The 18553-nt window shown below is 41.7% G+C and overlaps 1 protein-coding gene and 1 long non-coding RNA gene across 3 annotated transcripts in view; one reads left to right on the top strand and one right to left on the bottom strand.

Moving 5' to 3' along the window:
• Window positions 1-18283, bottom strand: part of NVL (nuclear VCP like) — a 604731-nt gene extending 586448 nt beyond the window's left edge. For both annotated transcript variants that reach the window (XM_069062596.1, XM_069062595.1), the window contains exon 1: window positions 18280-18283. The gene's annotated coding sequence lies outside the window, so the exon portion shown is untranslated. The remainder of the gene's footprint in view (window positions 1-18279) is intronic.
• Window positions 9373-18273, top strand: LOC138141758 (uncharacterized). Its single transcript, XR_011163245.1, has 3 exons — window positions 9373-9517; window positions 11742-11885; window positions 16371-18273. It is a non-coding gene; the product is annotated as an uncharacterized lncRNA (long non-coding RNA).
• Window positions 18284-18553: the final 270 nt, after the last annotated feature.

Genomic DNA, 18553 nt, shown 5'->3' with positions numbered 1-18553 from the left:
AAGAAGTTAAAATATATATTCTCATATTTTTTTGGACCTGGCCAATGGGGACATTTATGTTTTCCTTGACTGTACATATTTGTTGCAAGAGTTTTGATTTTCTTTTTTCAAAGAGGAATGAAGATGCTAATGAGGGTATTTCAAAGAGAGTATGAGGGAGAAAAAAGAGATTTTTGTTAATGGAAAAAAGAAAATTAAATTTAAAAAAGAAGCAATCAGTATGTTAAATTAAAAAAAAACACATGATCTCTGACTTCCAGGAATTTTTTGTCTAGGTAAGGAGATGAGACAAGCACACATGAAATAGTTTTAAGTTAAATGATGTAATAACATCTCAGAGAAAGGGGATATGAGTTCTGGCCAGATGAGTCACTTAATATTTGTTGTTTGATTGAGTGGCTTTTGAGAATCAAGTTCTCAATAGAAGGTCTCTACTCCTTAGGACTGACTGAATTATGGCAGAAGAATTCCTTTCATTTCTACCCTATTTCAGGGTGCAGGTTGAGTAACTATTGGAATAAATACATATATAAGACCTGTGGGGCCTTTGCTTCTAGTGCCAACATGGGGAAGTATATCCTACTTGGAAGAGTATACTTTTAGCATAGTATTGCAAGGACCTGTGTTTGGTTCTGTTCTAATTATTTTTTTTATCAGTAGCATGGATAAATGCATAGATGGGCATGGTTCTCAAACGTGTAGGTGACACAAAGCAGGGAGGTATGGTTAACTTGATCAGGATCCAAAATGAGCCAGACAAACTAGAATATTGGGCTAAATCTATTAGTGTGACATTCATTAGGGATAAATGTAAAATCTTACACTTAGGCTCAAAAATTCAATTTTACAAAATGGGAGAAGCATGTAGGTGGCAGGCTAGCTGAAAAATATCTGGGAGTTTTAGTAAACTGAAAGTTCAGCATGAATTAGCAAACATGATAAAGCAGAAAAAAAGAAGAAAACAAACAAACAAAAAAGCTAATGTTGCTTTGAGAGGCATTCTAAGAATCCAGAGGGGATGGTCCTGGTCAGAGCACTTCTGTAGTGTTATATTCATTTCTGGGTGCTACATTTTAGTCATGATATTGATAAGGTGAAGAATATTCAGATAAATCCCTGACATATGAAGATAAGTTAAAGGAACTGGGAATATTTAGCCTGGAGAAACGAAGACTGGGAGTGAAAGTATGTGGGAGAGAACATGATGGTTATCTTTAAGTATTTGAATTGTGGTCATTTGGAAAAGGAATTGAACTTTTGACTCCAAGAGGACAGAACCAGGAGCAATGGAATGAAGTTGTAAAGAGTCAGATTTAGACTGGATATCACCAAAAATATTTCACCAATTAGAGTTACCCAAAAGTGCAACCTTCTTTGCAGGTTTTCAAGCAAAAGTTAGATGGCTACTTTTTGGGTATATAATAGTGTAGGTTCCATTTAGGTATGAATTGAACTAGATGGCTGATGAGGTTCTTTCCAATTGGTAAATTCCATGATTCTGATGACTCACTTGCACCCTGCCTCACAAATGTCTGGAAACACAGGCACAATCATTACTATTACTCTCTAGCTCCATCCCAGAAGTGAGATTATCCTATGTACTCCTGCACTTGCCCCTCCCCCTTTCCACTATTTTTAGCCTTCTCTCTGGCAGGATGTCCCTGCAAAATGAATTTGCCAATGCAGCTTTGGGCAGTAAGCCTCTAGTAACTACCAAGGTCATAGAAATTGTCTTAAATCTTTGACAAGGCACTAGAAATATTGGGAGAGAAAAGCATAAGCTGGTGACTTCTAACAGAAAACTTCCCCTTATAGAAGAAAGAATAGATGGGTTCATAGGATCATAGATTTAGGGTTGAGAGAAACCTTAGAGGCCATTTGGTTCAGTCCTCTCATTTACAGATGAGGAAACTTCAGCTCAAAGAGGTTAGATGACTTGTCCAATGTTATACAGCTAGTAAGTACCAGAGGAAGGAAGGATTTGAACTTAGGTGTTCCTCAGTCCAGCACTCTGTCCGTTATAGTTCTCCATATTGCCTTAAGTCTTGGTCACTGATTAGATATGTCAGTATCTGAGAAAGGGGTCGGTGTGGTGAGGAGGGGCAGCAAATGAAACTTGGACAATGGTGATAGGAAGAATAGGGATAGAAAAGTCTGGAGGAATAGCTGATTTTAGGGAAAAAGAGATTTAGTTTGCTTTTTTGACATCAAGCAGCAGCAGGACATCCAGGTAGAAATGGCCAGCAAAAGCTGGAAATGTGGATTTGGAATTAGAGAGAGGTCAGAATTAGGGAATATTTATGGGGACATGATAGTTGAAGTTGTGGTTGTGGCAACAGTTGATGGGGGGGGAGGAGGGAGGAAGGGAGGGAGGGAGAGAGAGAGAGAGAGAGAGAGAGAGAGAAGACAGAAAAGAGAGAAAAAGAGAGAGAGAAAGACAGAGAAAAAGGGAGGAGGGAGAGAGAAGACAGAAAGATAAAAGACAGGAGAGAGAAAGAGAAGAGAGAAAAGGAAGTAAGGAGGGAGAGTGTGAGAATGAGTGTGAGAAAGTGTGAGAGTGAGAGAGAGAATGAGAGAAAGGGAGAGAGGGAGAGAGAAGACAGAGGAGAGAGAGAGAAGAGAGAAAAGGAAGTAGGGAGGGAAGGAGGGAGAGAGAGAGACAGAGAGAGACAGAGACAGAGAGACAGAGAGAGAGAGAGAGAGAGAGAGAGAGAGAGAGACAGAGAGAGAGAGGCAGAGAGAGACAGAGACAGAGACAGAGAGACAGAGAGAGAGAGAGAGAGAGAAGGGAGAGGGTGGAGAGAGAGAGAGAGAGCTCAGAGACTATTAGGCTGTTCCACTATCTTGTTTTTCATCCTCCTTTCATACAATGTGAATACAAGGTCAGATGGGATGTACAATATGCTCTGTGCTCCTTGCTCAGCCTGGAATTGTTCAGTGATTTTCCCTGAGACAGTTCAAGGAGAGCAAGGAAACCAGTGGACTCCATGACTGCCTCATTGTGGGTCCCAATCCTGCAGTTTGTCATGCTTTTGTGATTCCTGTTGACCTGTTGATCCCCTCTCCTGGGGCCCTAAGGATGAAAGGAGTGAGGAGGGCTCCTTGAAGGCCAGTTTTCATAGGGAATAGCCCATGGTGGTGGGAGGGAGAGTGGCAAATTCTATAGCGTCTGTACTAGCACCATTAGTGAGTGTTTCATTTGACTTCCCTACACGATGTCTGTTCTTTGTAGGAGCTGCTCATCTAGAAAAGTCAGAATCTTAGTCAGAAGTGCCCTTAGAGGTCATCTCATCTGACCTCCCATACATTGTAGTAATCCTCACTTCAACATCCCCAGTAGGTGTCTACTTAGCCTGTGCTTGAACACATATAGTTTTATAGAATTAGTGTTGGAAGGGACCTTAGAGGTCCTAGTCTAGTCCAACTCTGTGATTTTACAGATGAAGAAACTGAGGCCAGAGAAATTAAGTGACTTGCCTACAGCCACACAAGTAAGTCAGTAGAACTGGGTCTTGAATCCCGGGCCTTGGACTCCAAACTAGAGTTCTTTCCCACTGCATCACACTGCATGATGTGAGGTGCCTGTTACCCAGCAAATCGCTTGGCTGGGGGTGGGAAAATGGGATAAAGGGAATAGGTTTCTTGAACAATGTAGGGCTAGAATGAATTGCATTGATGGCTTCAATAACCTAGGTTCTTTATACTAAGATACTTTCTCTCCCCCTAGGGGAACAGGGTTTCTAGAAGAGACCAGTTGATTATTGTTGAAGGATTTAGTATTTTTTAGTGTGGAAAAGGGAAGACTTGGGTTGGGTGCATGATAATTTCCTTAGAATATTCTAGGTCATATAGAAGAGATGTTGGCTGGTTCAATATAGGGAAGATCTGGGACCAGTGAGTGCAAGTTTGCAGGAGGAAGATATATTGGCTTAGCATAAAGAATACTTCGAACTGTGCCAGATCAGAATCAATGAGCTACCTTTGGAAGTGGTGAATTTGCTGACCCTAGAGGTATTTTAGCAGAGACTGCATGCCAGCTTGTTCTGACTAGAGTGGATTTTGGTGAGGGTGCTCTTTCAAGGAGGATGGGGAAGGCAGAGTTAGATTATGTGACTTATCATGGTCATGTTCTTTGAAGGAACTGTATACTTCCTTAAGTATGGTTTCTCCATAGCCCAGGTAGTAGGAAGCCCAGAAAAATACTAACAGACATGTACTTCATCATAGAGTCTGTGAACAGACTTGATTTCTGCTTCATTACCATAGCAATCCGACTAAGTTCCAGCCAATCCCTAATTGCTTCTCCCGTCTCAACAAGCACAGACCAGCAGCTTCTCTAATGGAGTATCTGTACTGTCTGGTATCGCGGAAAACAAAAAAGTTACTAATAATGAACTCTGTAATTTGGGCTCAAGTGTGTCAGAAACAGTTTTATTTAATATACTTTCAAGTCATTTCTAGTTTGGAATGAGGTCCAGACTGGCATATCACCACATCTTCTTACATGATTCAGTGCCAAGAAGATTTTAGGTAACATTTGTAGGAATCTTGAAAAAAAATTAAATTACATGAATTAAATAGCAATATTAATAAATATATAATATGTACTATTATATAATAGATTATATATAAATAAATAATACATATTAATATATTAAAATATAGTTTTGAATTATTACAAAATAATCACCACTCAGTTTCTTCCTAGATCACTTCCCTTTTAGAATTCCTTCCTATAGTCAGTATTTTAACCTTGAATTTCAAAAGAGAAGATGCTGGCCTCAGGCGGGTGGGGTCATGGTAATAATTTCTGGTAGGTTAGAAAGGCAGTTGGTACCATCTAGACAAAGAGTTAAGTTTACTCCATTTTAAAAGAAGGTCCTGATCTTTGTTCTTTTGACTTTCCCAAGGGAAAAGTCTGGGAAGGGTTTTAGGCTGGAGAAATAATATTTCTTAATATTATGAGAGAAACTAAAAAGAAGAGATTTTGTTTTTGTTTTGTTTTGTTTGTTTTGTTTTTTGAGGCAATCATGATTGCCCAGGGGTCACACAGCTATTAAGTATTTGAGGTCAAATTTGAACTCAGGTCCTCCTGACTCTAGGAGTGGTGTGCTTTCCACGGTGCCACCTATCTGTCCCTTTTTAAAAAAGGCTCCCACACTAGGTAGTTGCCCAGAGCCTGGGCAGTCGGCTTTAGGTCTGAATGAATGGTTTTGGAAGCTTGGGCGTGCTACAGTTCACATGAAGGGATAAGCCAAGAAGTGAGTCTTTAACAAGTGGAAAGTATGAAAAGGTTTTGGTTTCTAGGTTTGAAACAGAATATCAGCAGTCAGCCACACCAGAGCAAGGGGGAATGGATCTGTTTAACAGATTACCAGAAGAAGGCTCACCTCTGCTGGTTTCTGTGCCTTGGGTGACGTTATGTTTGTTGCGTGTGATAGGAGCATTGAACATGCCCCAGTTGTGAGGTGCTTCTGCCATACCTATGAAATAGCAACGACTTGTATTGATCTAACATTTTTAAGGTTTGCTAAATTATTTTACAGCACCTCTGTGTGTTAGATAATGCAAGTATTACTACCCCTGTTTTAAAGGTGGGGAAGATGAGTCTTAGAAAAGTTGTTACTTGCCTATAATCAAGCAACTAGTTAGATGAGTGACAGGATTTGAATCCCGTACTCCTGATTCTAAACCCTTTCCCTACACCATGCAATCTTCCCTTTTCCTTCATACTTTGTTTGTCCTTGCTGCCTGTTTATTTAATAGGTATAACTTTACCTGTGGTGAGTTTATATGACATCTACTTCTCCCTCTGTAGAAGTCCTACTTCTAATTCTGGGCCTCTGTAAGGTTGTGATGGAGAAGGAAATGGTGAACTACTCCAGTATCTTTGCCAAGGAAACCCCAAAAGGGTCATGAAGAGTCGGACATGATCGAAACGACTGAACAACATAAGTCTGGGAAGTGGGCAGTGGGGGGAGGGGGAGGAAGGTGCCTCTCATCTCTACCACAAAGTCTTTTGGGCTTTGTTGGAGGAGTATTGCTGTGATGCCGTCACATAGTGGTGTGCTAGTAAATGTTTAACAATCATCTCTCTGAAAAAAAATGCAGGATATCCTTTTAAATTTAATCTGCACTAATATTTTTCCACACTTTCCTTTTTTCTCTTTTTATTTTTTCATCTTAATAGTATTTTATTTTTTCCAATTGCATGTAAAGATAGTTTCCAGCATTCACTTTTAAAAGATTTTGAGTTCTAAATTGTTTTCTCTTTCCCTCCCCAAGATTTTCTATCATTTTTTTAAGTCTAGACAGTCAACAAAATAATAAATCCAGCCTTGATTTGAAGCATTTGCTGATTTCTGCGACAGAAATGCACACACTGAAAATTTAACAACTGGCTCTCAGAAACCATTTTGAGCTGGCCCCAGCACACCCCAGCCATTTCCCATTCTCTACCTTACCACAAACTGTCTCTGACAGTCTATTCTCTATGGCTTGTTTTTATATCGTAGGAGAGGTACGTTTATATTCTTTGCTGCTTTCCATCTTACTTTCCATGCCTAGAATTCTCTTGCTGACCAGTTCTGATTGTTGTAATAGTTAGCTCCCTTAAGGATTCAGCCCATGTGCCACCACCAGCACCTGGCAGAGTCCTTCCCCCATCCCTCAATCATTGGCACTTCCACTCCTCCCAAATACTTTGTCTTTACTTATCTGTACACAGACCTCCCCCAGTAGAATGTTATGGATAATAGTAATAATAAAAGCTAGCATTTTTAAGACAGTTTAATAACATTTTACATCTTGCCTCATCTGGTTCTAAGAATGTAAGCCTCTTGAGGACAGGAACTTTTTCCATTTTTTTTTCTTTGTATCACCAGCACTCGACACATGACAGGCACCTAATAAATGCTCTTTGAATTGAATTGAATTACTCTCTAAATGCCTTGGCCATGTTTGTTCACCTCTCTGTGGCTTATCTGAGACTGCCATTGAATAATACTCTGGCTCTACTTTGGTCTTGCTGCTGGTGTCTCTGAGGATACTAGTGGCTGTGGAGGTCTATTGTTTCTGGTGGGTGTGAGAAAGAAAGATGAATAACGTTCCCTTAGAAGGTATGGTGAGCCTTGTTTTTTTCTCATTGAATTGGGTTCCTTCATGCCAATGTGGGAAAAGCACATGTGATTAATGTTACCTGTGGGGTGGGGTTGATTTCAGTGTCCCAGCCAAATTCACCCCTACAAGTAAAACATCCCTCACTCTCAAGCCCAGTTGCACCAGAACACTGCATCTTAGGGGCCAGATTGACTCCATTAAGCAGTTTCTCCCAGAGGTATGACAATGACGAATCCTCTCTGCTTGGAAGGCTGCAGCTTCCACAATGAATCAAACCCCAAAAAGGGAAGAGGCAGCAGTGATTAATAGTTGGGCTTGAAATCCAAACCATAATCAGACAGTGATTTGTCATCAGACCTGGAGACGATGATGGCGCTATAATAGATGATTCAGGCGTGGGGTGGCTGTCTCTAAACATGTTAATTACCCTGGAAGAAGTGGCTAATGCTTGAAACCGATGATTAAAAAAAATGGATGTATGTGCATAGGAGGAAAATTTTTTGCCTGAGGTGGCAAGTTATCAAGGAACCAGAGCCAGAGCCCACACCATCCAGGCTTTTACCAAGAGAGCTGCCTACCGTAATTCGTCTAAACTTGGCCAAGGCATCGAGTGTGGCTTCCTTGCAGAGTACACATTATTTTGTAAGATAATAGAATTTTTGGAATTGGAAGAGACATTGGAGAAAATCAAATACAGCTCTTTAATTTTTTAGATGAGAAAACTGATATTAAGAATTGTTAAAGACCTTATAGAATGTAAGGTTCTTGAAAGTAGGATTGGTTTTATTTCATTTTATTTCTTTTTGTTTTCATACTCCCAGTGCCTGGCATAGAGTGGGAACTTAATAAGTGTTTGTTGATTAATTGGTCAACCATGATCATGTAGTTGGTAATAATAATAACTAGCATTTGTGTAAAGTTTTAATTTTATATATTTATTATATTTTTCTCTATATAAAGTTTAAGTATAGAAACATTTAAAGTTTACAAAGCCCTTTACTTATGTTATCTCCGATTTTATTTTTACAACAACTTTGTGAGCTAGGTGCTATTTTATCCCCATTTTACAGATAGAGAAACTGAGTCTGGGAGAAATTAAGTGACTTTCCCAGGATCATACAGCTAAGAAATATCTAAGGCAGGATTCACATGCAGGGCTTCCTGACTCCATACTAAAGACTCAAGCCACTGTGCAGCCCAGTTCCCTAGAAAGCAACAGTGGCAGGATCTGAACCCAGGTCTGCCGATTCCAGATCCATTGCTCTTTCTACTGTACCTTGCTGAGACAGTTTAAAAATAGTATGAGGACATAGGGGTAAATCTTCCTGGATGAATTTACTGAGCAAATTGGGATCTTGCATTACCAAGTAATATGCTGATGATCCCAACTCATTCACCAAGCCTGACAGTGCAAATGGTGGGCGCTTGATTAATTCTTGGTTACTCTTTTGAGTGTGGAGGATATCATCATTTAAATACAAAGTATAATGTCTATGTCTGCTTATATGTGTAGGTCTAACATGTCTTGGGTACCTTCCTTGGTGTGTGTACATGTGTGTCACCTTGGGGGCCACTGCACATTTGCTATCAGTTGTTTTCTAGTGGTAGGGGTGGGTTTACTCTGAGGTATCCATTTGCTCTGGCTCTTGACCCAGAACACATACTTGCAGTCCAACTGACTGGGCTTAGGGATATACTTGATGGCCAAGGAGGTAAGATTTTCCTCTCTGTGAAGCAAACTGCCCCCAAAATGGTTCACAGTGGGAATAAAACCTTGCTCTTAGGATAATAGTTGACATTCACGTAGCACTTTATATTTGAAGTTCATCACAACTCTGAATGGCATGTACTACCTCCTTATCCAGCTTTGCATTTTGGGAACCATAATCAAATCAGTGCTACTGTTATTCTTAGGCCTGTGAACTCGAATGGGAAAAATTATGTCTTTATTTCGGTCTAATTTTCCTTTGTAATCTTATATATTCTATTTTATGCATTTAAAAGTATTATTCTGAGAAAGGGTCTGTAGCAGGGGAGGGAACCTGCAGCCTAAGGGTTTTGCTTGGGGACCTAGAGAGCCACATGTGACCTGGAGGCCACAGGTTCCATTCCCCTGGTCCATAGGCTTCAGATTGCTAATGAGGTCCACAGCACAAAAAAAGATTAAGAACCCCTGCTGTAGATACTGCCTCAGTCCTTTCCAGTATTCATAGTTTGTGTCTCTAGAAAGGAGTTGGAAGCTACATCCTTAATCTTTAACTCTGGTATCTCTGCTTCTCCCTCAGTTGGTGCTGCCAGAGTACTCGATTCACAGCCTTTTCTGTATTATGTTCCTGTGTGCTCAGGAGTGGCTGACACTGGGGCTGAATGTTCCCCTGCTCTTTTATCACTTTTGGAGGTAAGACTGCCTTTGATCTGAGTAACTGCACCCCTTCATCTGCCCTAGCAACCCTCTGCCAGAGATAGAGATCCTCCAATGCCAGGAGCCACCTCATGACTTCCTTTCATCCCTTGCCAGCAATACTCATCTAAGGCCCTTTCATGACCTTCTCTCAGCTGGCATCCAGGGGACTCTCCATTTTGGTAGGTTGGTCCTAACTAAAGTCCTGAACCATTGCATGAGGCATGTGATGCAGAAAGAAACCATAAGGGAGTTCAAAAGGACCAAAGGTCAAAAATTCCCTGAATTTTCTGTAGGTGTATTCCTCCATTACAGTACCTTTTTCTTATGAAAATGCTTTTGCTCATTTCAAACCCTCAGTTCTACGGATGAACCCTGCTTTGAGCAAACTTGATTATACAAATTTAGATTAAGATGAAGAGATGGTTATACTTCGTTGTTAGGTGGTTATTCTTAATTGTAAAATGATTGACTATAGGGCTTTTTAAAATAGTAAGACCTGCTCCATGCCCATTTAAAATGTGATTTCATTTACAAAAACTTGAAAACATATAACCGCCCATGAATGCTGTTCAAAATGAGGAACAGCTGTGTTTACAAAGTGGGCAGGTTAGATAGGAGCCATGTTTGGGAATTTAAGAGTTCCATCACAATGGAATAAGATTCATTTCAACCCTAACTTTAATCTCTAACTCCAGTCCTTATCCCTAATGTTAACCCAGTCCCCAACTTGGGATATAATACTTAATGTTAATCCCTAACCTTAACTCAACCCACAGTTCCATAAATCTAATCTTTATCCCGAATATAAAGAACAAATTTGTTCTGTGAAGTTTGGATTTAGTCAAAGGGCTATACTTGAGGATCTAGAGGGCTATGTGTGACCTTGAGGCCACAGGTTCCCTACCCTAAACCAAATCCATAACGATAGCCTATAACCTTAATCCATAAGGCTAACCCCTCTAAGGGCAGCTAGGTTGTACAGTGGATAGAACGCCCTGCTTGGAGTCTGGAAGACCTGAATTCAAATTCAGCTGCAGATGCTAGCTGTGACTCTGTCACTTAAGTCACTTAACCCTCTTTGCCTCAGTTCCCTCATCTGTAAAATGAACTGGAGAAGGACATGTCAAACCACTCCAATGTCTTAGCCAAGAAAACCACAAATGGGGTTATGAATAGTGGGACTTGAGTGAACAACAAACTTCCTTAACTGTAACCCTTAACTCCTAATACTAACCCTTAGTCCTAATTTTCTAAATCATGATCCTTTTTCTTAGTCCTAAACTACATTTCACTACAGTTCTTCATTCTAAATTCTAAGTCTGATTTATAACCTAGAAAATTAAGAAGCTTAGATAATTAAAAAAAAACACATCATGTATGTTAGTTTCAAATTCCATGCTGTTGGGTGACTGAGGTCACAGCAGCTATTGGAGAACACTCCTATCCTCCTTTGGATGCCCCCTTCCCACCAAGACCATGCACTTTTATTACTCTGGGGGCCTCCTGTTTGGGAGGAAGGTATCTGGTATTCTGATTTACATTAAGGTAACTATATCTACATTTCACAAGTCCTTGAATTTTAAAGAGCCAACAAGAAGGTACTACTTAGCCAAATGAATGAGTCTCTAATGAAATTTTAGGTATTAAGGCAACTGGGTAGGGGAGATATTTTCCAACTGGATGACTGGACAGGGACTAGTGAGGGAAGTGGAGTGGGGAGATTTTTACATCTCAGATCTCATCTTCTGTGCTTTTGTCTTGAATTTCCCTGTCACTATAGTATCTCTTTATGACGGACGGAACCCTCTTTCCATCCTTTGGTGCTGAAATGTTCCCTATTGCTGCCCAACAGCTGCTTCATGTACTCTTGGCCAGTTCCTGCCCCAATGTCCACAGGCTTCTCTGTCTGTCCCTCTAAGTTGCACTGGGATGGAAAAATGATGCATTAGAACTTTTTCTTGGCTTTACTGATCAGAATTCAGCCTGTTTTTTTCCCCCAGGTTGTGATGGATGAGGTGTATTGGGTGAATGGAGACAAAAATTCTCCTTTCTCTCCACCATCTTGATTCTGCTCCGTGTCTCCAGTCAAATTCCCTATGTAGAAGGCCAGTCCACTTAGGTTACATGCTTGCTCACCGTGATGCTGGTGGATTTTGATAGTTAGGGGCTGTTATTTGGTGAGCAGACAACTCTTCAATGGTGTTTTCTTTCCCTCTAGGTATTTCCATTGTCCTGCAGATAGTTCTGAACTAGCCTATGATCCTCCTGTGGTCATGAATGCAGACACCTTAAGTTACTGTCAAAAGGAGGCCTGGTGTAAACTGGCATTCTACCTCCTTTCGTTCTTCTACTACCTTTACTGGTGAGTTTCTCTCCTCTCCGCTGTATAACAAATGGAAGGAACCTCTGTGTGGAGATGCAGGGTGGCCTGGTTGATACTAAGGAAGGCAAGGGTGATCAGTCATAGGATTGAAGGATGTTAGAACTAGAAGGAGCTTAGAGATCATATTCTAACTCCCTTGTGGAACATGGGAAGATGGGAAGACCTCAGGGCCACCTTAGAGATCTGGGACTAGCATGACAAGTTGGGAATATGCCAGAGAACCCCTTCTGGACTTCATTCAGAAAATTTCTAGCAGAAAGGCAATATGGTTACAATAGAACGTCCCCACTGAATTGAAATCTTGCTTTTGTCATTTACTGCCTGTGTGATCCTGGGCAAATTACTTGACCTCCCTGGGCTTCTGTATTCTCATCAATAAATTGAAGATATTGGGCTAGATGGTCTCTGAGGTCTCTTTCAGCTATTGATGTAGGATCATATATATCCCTCTCCCCACCTTGATGTCCCTGAAAGTTCTGAGCTAGACGGGGGAGGGTCCTGGGGCCTATATCAAACTTAGGCTTTCTAAAGGTCTCCTAGAATATATACTTGAAAGGGGATTGTAAAGCCAATCACAAGCAGCTTTCCAGAGGACTGCTGCTATGAACAGCTTTCAAGGTTCTGATTATACAGTATAGTGAACTCTCTATTCAATAACAAATCAGAGCAAAGCATTTACAGAAAATCAAGGTGTAGCATTCACAATGTTACAATTTATCACAGAAAATCAAAATACAGCATTCACCGTGTCACAACTGAACAACTTATCACTAAAATGGCCACATAGTTTTCACCAAAGTGGTCACATTGTTTTAAACAAAGTACATTCATTTAGTCAATCACAAAATCCTTAATTCAATCACAAAGTACAAAAGTCAAAGTTATCCACCCCTAGGTCACAGTAAATCATAATCTTCTCAGTCAGTACACAGTATCCAAGTAAAGTCTTCTTTTAGCTTGACTTGAGGCTGGCTCTCAGCTTCCATGGTTCCTCTTCCATGGTCTCAGCTCCAACTGTCATCTGGGTTCAAAGGCAGATAGCTCCCAGTTCTTTGTCCAGCTCCTTATGCAGTTGTTCATCCAGTTACTGTTCCATATTGAAGTTCACAGTGTCCAGTTCACCTCAAGTCCTTCACAGTTCCTGTTTCTGGGAAGACTTGACAGAGCTACAATAATATTCATACACATTGCCAGCACCATCATCAATTCACTATCTGCCTGTGAAATCAACTTAGACCCACCAACAAGGTCTGAGAACTCAACACAAATCATCAACATAGAAATCAACACAGACCCACAAACAAGGTTCAAGAGGTCAGCATAAATCATCAGCATAGAAATCAACACAGACCCACAAACAAGGTCGAAGAGTTCAGCACAAATCATCAGTACAGTCCCAGGACCTCCAAAACCCTCCTCCAGAACTTCTGTAAACATACAACCAGAAAATCCTCTTTCAGGGCTTCCAGTAAGGTCCCAGGGCTTCTGTACAAAGTATCACAAACAAACATCAACACAGACAGAGCAGACAAACAGAGTGCTGGGATACCACAAGTTTTCTCCTTCGTGACTCTGCCACCACAAAAGTCCTCTTCTCAGTTCTTCTCTCTCTGGCCTGGAAATTCTCCTTATATATGGTCATTAGCTCCTCCCTTTCCTGTTGCAGGAGTCCATGAGTTCTAGGGTTCACAAGTTGTGGGGTTCACACATTCTGTTTCTTAACAGACTTGACATAAGGCTCAAAAGAAACTTGAACTGAAACAAGGTGTTAATTCAATAGCTAAAAGAAGGTGTGAACTACTGTACTTGCAATTACAGGGATTCAAAAACATTCTTCCTTAGTCCTCCAGACTTTAAGGATTGCTATAGTTTAGAATATTTCTATCCGATCCCACCACCAGCAACCCAATTGTGGAGTTAACTGGAACTCCTGGCCTTGCCTCTCTAGCCTGGGATGACCCTGTGGGTGCTATGGGTACACTACAACATACCACTGAGCCAAAATAGAACTTCTAGGCCCTTGGCATGAATAGATTGTGGAGGGTGATTATTTGACCAGCATGGAGTCATGAATAGCTAAGGCCATAGCTCTTTGCTCAGGTATAGGTTGGACTTGGTCTCTGGGGGCCTCTCCAACCGTGTGGTTCTGTGATTCTGAGTTTAGCCACATGGCAGAGGGAATCACTAAGTTTGAAGATGGGCACTATTATCTTTGGGTCCTTGATCAAGTCATTTACCCTCTTCTTAGACATCTAGATTACACAATCCCAAAGGTTGATTCCAGCTTCAAATCTTAAGAGGATTTTATAAAATAGACCCCATTCTAATACTAGGACTAGAGAGATTTGCTATAGGAGTGGTCCCAGACTGAGGAGAGTTATGTTATGTAGTTAACAAGAAAAGACTTGAACCCTACTCTGAACCACATGGAATCTTTGTTAATCGGAAATTTTGGGCCGGAAGGGATCTCAAAGGACATCTTGTCAAATCCTTCCTTGTATAGACTAGGAAACTGAGGCCAACGAAGGTTAAATGACTTGCCCACAGTCCATAGGTAATAAACATCAAAAGCAGCATTTGAACCCAGGTCCTTTCAGCTGCCTGATTGCTTATGTTTTCATTCTTTACTTTGCCTCATTCTGGCTGTAGGAAAGACAAAGAGAGGGGAAGAGGAGAAAGATAAAGAGAACCCTGGTTTTCATTTTGGTGCCACTGACATATTTGTGTCTGAGCACTGAGATGCTGCAGGGAAAGATGACATATGAATTTATAGACAGATAGAAATGTGTCTCTTTGGTTGCTCGTTTGGGGTGATGGAAAGGGGTGGTGTTGGCAGTATTGACAACAGCTTGTCAAAGAGAGTGTTCTGTAACCAAATGTGTTCTAGACATTCCTTTTGACTCATTATCTTCCAGTCCTTTAGTTCAGAGTAATTTGGGAATGGCATTTTGTTAAATTCATGGTTTCTGTATTAAAAAAAATATTAAGTTGCAAGGACTCTTCTTCCCTCCTCCACAAGAGCTGGAGTTATTGCCAGTTATTTTTCACTGAGTCTAGCTTGGTGTCCTCTCATGCATGCTAGATTCAGAACATTAGGCTTTCGCTTCTTGGACCAGTGTACTAGCTATAGAATTGTAATTCGAGGACTGGAAAGGACCTCAGATATCATCTAGTTTTACTTGCAGATGAACAAAATGATGGTCAAGGAGGTTGAATAATATGTCCAGTGTCACACAGGTAAGTGTCAGCAGTGGAATTTGAATTCAGATCCTAGGTCTTCCAGTATGAGGACTTTGGGTTTTTTGCCTCTAGACCCATTGTCTCTAGACCCTTTCACCCCAATAGAGAAAACCTCATTGGTGTCTTCTCTGAAGTTGGAGGGGGAGTTCAAGATAAGAGCTGGGAATAAAGGGAGCTGACCTCTGCACCCATCCTGTTCAGTGATTGTGTCTTTGGGCACGTCATGCCACTTCTCACAATTGCAACTTCCCTCCCTCCTCCCCTGCCCCTACTTACTTATACTTTGGCAAGGAGACTCTTGAAACCAGGGGCGCCAGGCTGGAAGACAGTTAATCAGGACAGTATTACTCATTGTGACTTCAGAGCAGAATCGGTTCAAGAATAATATACTCCAGCTTCTTTCTTCTAGACTTTTCAGATGAGCTTTGTTGCCAGCTACCATTTCCCCCACCCCCACTCTGTGAAGAGGTGGTTGTTTTCTCCTTCTGCCCAATGAAGAAACAAAATTAGTGCATTTTGATATGAGCTGTTCCTCTACCTCGGGGGATTACCTGAAAAAAATCTCACAGCGCCCAAATGTTCCACACCTTCCTTCTTCTCTTCCATTCTTAGGGACAAGGCCTTAGATCACATGCTCCTAAACCATATTTAACACACAGACCCCAATGGTTGATGACTCAAAAGGTCCTTGAGAATAGTCCAATTAAGTGTCCATTTTGTACAGGTGCCCAGAGGTGCCCATGCTCACCAATCAGCCATAACAATCATGGTAACAATAATTATACTGGCAACAATAGGGGGAGAATCATGTGAGAGCCCTGGGACCCAGGTGGGGCCCTGGCAGCTGGCAGACTCCCATGCTCCCTTGCTTGCTGGGACCTGCCTGGCTCCCCATGGAGGATAACAGCAAACCACAAAAGTAGCAAGAGCCATAATAACAATGAGAATAATAATAGGTTCTTAGGAGCAATCGCAACTTTCTTTTTTACCCAAAGGACGCAATATGCTTTCCTGAGAAATATTTGGTTAAGGATTGGCAAGGGGAGGACCAGGGAATGGGCCTGTAGAGAATGTGTGTATTAACATCCCAAGCTAACACTAGTGACAGCAGTAATGAAGGAAGGCAAGGGAGGGGTTGTTTTGGAACACATCCTGCCTACCTTGAGCACTGAATGGAATGCTTCCCTAGGCCCCCACCTGTCACCTATTTCTTTCTAATTGCAGCATGATCTACACTTTAGTGAGTTCTTAACTGAAAGATACCCTACGTCATCAGAGACTGGCACCAGGAAAAGGATGGAGGCTTGAGGAGAGAAGTCGATTGACACTGGAGATTGGATTGGAAGGACCTGGAGGAGGCGTTGAATTTGGAAGCTGAGGCCATTGGTAGAGCGTGTGGAGAAAAAAGAGAGAGAGAGAGACCCAGTAGGCAGAATGACTGGCTTCAGAACTCAAAGAATGCAGCCCGTGGGCTGAATAAACTGCGATCAGTTCTTGTTACTCTGTGTATTGCAGTCTTTGGCATTCCAAATCCCACACATGAGCTGTGTATCACTCCTGAGGATTGGGAGAGGTGGGGGAGAGATACAAAGCCAAACCGCTCATAGGGGAGAATTGCTGCTTACCGAGAGTACTCCATAAAACAGCTCCCTGCAGACGCTTTTCACACTGGGTTCCTGGTAACAGTTCAGATGGACTGTGGGAGTGGAGGCTGGGCTGGCTCTCTGCGAAGTGATTGGAATGCCTGGGCACAGCAGTTCCGAGCCAGGGATGTGGGTGGCCTGTGTGGACGGATGACACCAGACAAACTCCTATCCTCTTGCAAGCCCTCCCGGTGCCCCCTTGGCTAGCATCCATGTGTGGTCTTCCCGTAGGCAGCCCCCGAGAGTAAAGCTTCCAGGGGGCGTTCATCTGTGTTTCTTATTGTCATGCTCCAAATGATTGGTGATAGGATGTTGCTAGGATTCCATGGATATACTTGCTAAGAATTCTCTCCAAGGCCTGGTAAAGGAGTAACGCCCCGCGCTCTCCCCCTCCCCACTCCCTCCTCCCTGCCCCTATAATTGTTTGATAATGGCAAGTAACTGACTGTTTACATGTATGAAAGGAACCCGAGTTGTTAGCCGCTAGCGATGATGTGTCCTGTTATCCTGCAGAAACCAGGCAGTGTCAATCATTGTTAATTGTACTCCAGGAAGAACACTCCAGAAGTCTGGAGATAGGGGATCTGGGTTTGGATCTCAGCTTTACTACTGGTGAAATCCTGAGCAAAGCACTTCTCCCTGGGCCTCAGTTTCTTCATCTGCATGATATAGAGACCCCACTATACTTATTCTTAGTGCTACAGGCTATATTCCAGTTATAACGGGTAAAGCTGTAAATGCCATTTAAGTAGGTCTTAGATGTACAAAAGAGTCTGAATAGACCCCTGGACTTGGATTCTGGAAGACCTGAGTTGAGATCTTGCCTCGTACATTAGTAGTATTATGTCCTTGTACAAAACAACTTCTCTGGGCCTTACTTAGTCTCCTCATCTGGGAAAGTGAGGGGGCTAGATTGTCACCTCTGACATCCCTCTTAGCTCTAAATCTGTGATGCCAGGACCTTATGACTAGATAATGTCTAAGGTTCCTTCAAATCTACATCTGTGATCTCCCATCTATGATCTCTGCTAGAGAGCCAGATTTGGAACCAGGGAAACTTGGGTTTGAGTACTGCTCTGACAAATACTGTCCATGTAACTCTAGCCAGTTCATTTACCCTCTCAATATTCTAGGCCAGAGATAACAAGACCATTGCCCAAATCAGATTAAAATGTAATTGGGGAGTGTTTAACAAAATAAAAATATAGTAAAGCACAGGGAACATTACATTTACATTAATATGTGGCCCATAGAGATCTGTACATACAGATTTTGTTAGCTGTTCTTTTCAGTTGTGTCTGACTCTTCATAACCCCTTTTAAGGTTTTCTTGGCAAAGATACTGGAATGATTGACCTTTCTCTAACTCATTTTACAGATGAGGAAACTGAGGCAAAAAGGGTAAAGTGACTTGCCCAGCTAGAGGCTGGATTTGAACCCAGGTCTTCCTGACTCCAGGCCAGCCACTCTGTCTACCATGCTACCTAGCTGCCCCATGTACAGATTAGTGGCTCCCATTTTTATTTGAATTTAACACCACTGTGCTGGGTAGCTCTCTTAAGTCTCTAAGTTACATTGGTAGAGTAGGAGTTCTCTATACTTACGAAATCCCATGTTCAGTCCCTATGCCTATTTATCATCACCAGTTACACTTGCTCTGATGTGGAGAAAAGCAAACACATTCTACAGAACTTGGTGAGCATCAAATATCTGGAAGAGAAGGACAATGTAATTTTCAGCTTAATTTATAACCCTGCTTTGTTCA

The sequence above is a fragment of the Petaurus breviceps genome, unplaced genomic scaffold, assembly GCF_028583685.1.
Source record: "Petaurus breviceps papuanus isolate PSGF00001 unplaced genomic scaffold, PetGlider_PUasm1.0 90466, whole genome shotgun sequence".
In the NCBI taxonomy this organism is placed as follows: Eukaryota; Metazoa; Chordata; class Mammalia; order Diprotodontia; family Petauridae; genus Petaurus; species Petaurus breviceps.
The sequence above is the reverse complement of the archived record's forward strand: the minus strand, read 5'-3'. Positions and strand labels throughout refer to the sequence as shown.